Source organism: Syngnathus floridae, unplaced genomic scaffold (assembly GCF_059516105.1).
Source record: "Syngnathus floridae isolate MCC-2025c unplaced genomic scaffold, RoL_Sflo_1.0 HiC_scaffold_186, whole genome shotgun sequence".
Classification (NCBI taxonomy): Eukaryota; Metazoa; Chordata; class Actinopteri; order Syngnathiformes; family Syngnathidae; genus Syngnathus; species Syngnathus floridae.
The window spans coordinates 33234-37163 of NW_028284188.1; the positions used below are offsets into that span (position 1 = coordinate 33234).

At 51.8% G+C, this 3930-nt stretch overlaps 1 non-coding gene across 1 annotated transcript; it reads left to right on the forward strand.

The window, feature by feature from the left end:
* Nucleotides 1-3624: 3624 nt before the first annotated feature.
* Nucleotides 3625-3699, forward strand: trnav-uac (transfer RNA valine (anticodon UAC)). The gene has a single exon. It is a non-coding gene; the product is annotated as a tRNA-Val (tRNA).
* The last annotated feature ends 231 nt before the right edge of the window (nucleotides 3700-3930 follow it).

Here is a 3930-nt window from a genome sequence, read left to right on the forward strand (position 1 = left end):
CAGAAAAACAGACAGGCAACTGCTATGCATCATGGCCGGGAAGAAATTCTTGGCTCAGGAGCGCAGCTCAGCACCGAACTCCTTCTCATATATGCGGAACAACTTCTCCATGACCTTATCAATGCGCTTGTCCGTTAAAGTTTGCGTATCATCTTGTAAGGTAAAAGTGATACAGTAGCTTTTCTTGCCAGCTGGCAACTGCTTACTTTGGAACCTATCTAACAAAGTCACATGCTTCAGCAGCTTCCGTTCGCTCCGCTCCGCTACTTCGCGCAACATATCGAAACGAATATCTTGGTCAATGAGCAAACTCAGGTCGCGGCGCACAGGAGGGTACTTACTCACGGTATCATACTCTTCTTCGGCCTGCCGAAGGTCCAAAATCGCGTTCACATTCAGCAAAGCGTAAAACACCGGCTGTTCTACTCCTGAACGGGCTGCGGTCTGCGTGGCAACGGATCCAAGCAGAACCAACCGTTGCTTGTCAGAAACAATGGCTACGGCCTGCTCAAAGCACTCCTCCGCTATCTTTTCCGTGGTGTAGGCTCTAATGGAAAGTTTTTCTAATAGTGCTTCGACCTCTGCCTTTAACTCTTCCAACGAGCTCATGTCGTTGCCTGCCCTCCAGACCATCTTCTCCATCCTACCTGTAATAAGAAGTGACACAACATTCTCCTCGGTATGGTGCGCACCGCTCAACCTATACACCCGGCCACGTTCGAAAAAGCGAAGATCAGCCTGTTTACGGTTCACATTGTGTGCAATAGCCGCTAGACCACCAACCAACATAGTTGGCCGCATCACATCAAGTTCTGCACTTAGCGGATTGCTCATGCGCACCAGCTCATTGGCTTCGAAGCCCTCCTGCTCTAATAGGCGACTGCCCGAATCCAGTGAAGGCGTCATGATTTCCCGAAAGCCTCGTGCGGACAGGTGGGTTCCAATAGCCTGCATCAGTAGTTCATGTTCATGCGCTATTTCCATTGCTACTGGCACAGCCAGCTTCTTCGGCATTGGAATTCGATCAAAGCCATGAATACGCATGACCTCTTCAATTACGTCAATCTCACGATTCACGTCCATGCGGTATGCGGGTACTTTGAGTTCAAGTTCTGCCTTCGACTCGGCACACACCTCAATATCCAGCAATTCCAATATGTGCTTCACCTCCTCCGGGTCTAAGGTGTGTCCTACAATGCGATTGAGCGCAGCGTAGCGCAGCGTAACGTTGAATGGTGCAATGGGTGAAGGATAGATATCGACGATACCGCTTGATACCTTCGCGCCCGCATATTTCTTCAGTAGGAGTGCCGCCCGTTTTAGCGCGTATACGGTGCGCTCAGGATCAACACCCCGCTCAAACCTGAAGCTAGCTTCGGTGTGCAGTCCGTGCGCCTTGGCGGTACGACGGATTCGCGTCGCATCAAAAACGGCACTTTCCAAGAACACCTTGGCGGTCTGATTCTTTACGCCGCTGCCCATGCCGCCAAACACACCTGCCATACAAAGGCCCTTACCCGACTCATCGCATATCATAAGATCGGTATTAGCGAGTTTTCGCTCTTGCTCGTCAAGGGTGGTAAACACCGTACCGCTTGGTAAGGTGCGCACGACAATGCCTCGGTCGATACGCTCAGCATCAAACGCATGCAGGGGCTGTCCAACCTCCAGCTGAACGAAGTTGGTAATATCTACCACATTATTGATTGGACGAATGCCCACACTTTCTAAACGGTTGGCTATCCATGCTGGAGAAGGTTCTACTTGGATATTGGTGAGCGCAACGCCCGCATAGCGCCTGCAGCCTTCCGAATCCTCCACGCGCACCGGTATTTCCAGCGCACTATCGTCCTGCGCAAAGTCATCTACAGAGGGCCACTGAACTGCCAACTGCAATTCATTCCGATGGTCAAGCGCGGCAACTAAATCACGCGCCGTGCCAATATGGCTCATACCATCTGACCGGTTCGGTGTCAGGCCTATTTCGAGCACGTGCTCTTTTTTCAGCCCCAAGTGCAACGCCCCTGATATACCGACTTCAGCATGCTCTTCAAGAACCATTATTCCATCGTGGCTGTGACCAATACCCACCTCATCTTCAGCGCAAATCATACCCATGCTCTGAACGCCGCGAATTTTGGCCTTCTTGATCTTGAAAGGATTTGCACCAATCGGATGCAACATGGCTCCCACCATGGCCACCAACACCTTTTGCCCTTCGGCCACGTTGGGCGCGCCGCATACGATTGGCAGCGGCTCTTCCGCTCCCACATCCACCGTGGTCAGCTTGAGCTTGTCCGCATCCGGATGTGGCGAGCACGAGATTACCTTACCGACCACTAAACCTTCGAGCATACCCGGAACCGGCTCAACAGACGCGATGGTTTCTACTTCCAAGCCTGTACTGGTAAGTATATCGGCAGCCTCACGCACAGATAGGTCGGTGTTGATGTAGTCGTTCAGCCAGGTCCAAGAAATCTTCATTGCGCGCTTTACTATGCGCGCAAAGTTAGGTTGAAGGCCACAGGCCATACTTTAGCATAGGATTACAACTACCTTAGAAGAGAAACCATGCTATAAGCGGCGCAATGAAAACCCTTAGATTGACCGGATAACAAGCCACCATTGATTAAGGTTTCCCCAACGGCGGCCTCCTGCATTCAAGCAATCTAACGCTCGGTGCTTCAAACGCGATGACTATCAATAACTAACGCAATACCAACGATGAGAGCCTCTCGCATCTTCCTTGTCCTCTTCTGTATTCTCGGCATAGCCTCGCTTACCGCGCCATATTGGATCCATAGCCTATGGGCCGTCATGCTGCGCCCTTTGGCCGTACTGGTCTTTTCCGTTTGGTTCTTCCTGAAAACGCGTCGTTATGGAGACCGGTTTACATTCCTCGTGCAAGCCGGGCTGTTTTTTTTTATGACCGGTGATGTGATGCTGGCCCTAAGCACCAGCGACGAGTTCTTCTTTCTGATTGCTATGGGCATGTATATGACTGCGCAGCTCTGCTGCACCGTTGCCTTTGCAATTAACGTATCGCAAACAAGTGCGCCTTGGCAAGGGGCTGTTGTTCCTATGGTCCTCGCGCTAGCTGTACTTTTAGGTGGCCTAAGGTACAGCGGCATGCTCATGCCCAGAATAACGACTGACCTAGCCTTGGCAGCTTGGCTTTTTATGGCTATCGTTGCGGCCATGATTGTTGCCGCAGGATTGCGCTGGCAGCGCACCTTTCGAAGAAGTTTCTATCTCGTATTATTCGGCGTGCTGCTGTTATTAGCAACGAATGTGCTACTTTCTTGGACCCGGTTCATCGATGAACTGTACCACGCCGACCTGTTCGTCGGTCTTACCTATCTGACCAGCATCACTTGCATTGGTTTGGGCTGCGTATGGCATGTAAGAAGCCCCAGTCACGTGCGCCACCAAGAGATTATGAACGCTTGAGGGGCAAAGTTTAGCAAGTTCAGGTGGCAGGTGCCAGCCCGGGCTCCGCTGCACGGTTGAGGGTGCGGGAACGTGCCGCACAAGCGGTTTTATGTATGACGGGTGGCCTATAAACAATGGCCGGTTCGGCAAGATGCTGGTATTTACAAGAACGGTATATATTTGCCGCCCCTTGGGACATTAGCTCAGCTGGTTCAGAGCACCTCCCTTACAAGGAGGGGGTCACTGGTTCGAATCCAGTATGTCCCACTTAAGAAAGACGAAAGCCTCGCCGGAACGGCGGGGCTTTTTCATGGACCGAGATCCAAGTTCACTTGAGATCGGAGGAGCGTGAAAAAAGCCCCATGAGCGATTGCGAGTGGCTTTCGCTTTTAGACTACGGGGTCGACCTGGTTAGCGGAGCAATCCAGTATGTCCCACATCACAACGAAAAGGGGTTCAGCAAACGGTTTGCTGAACCCCTTTTCCCTTTACGCCGTG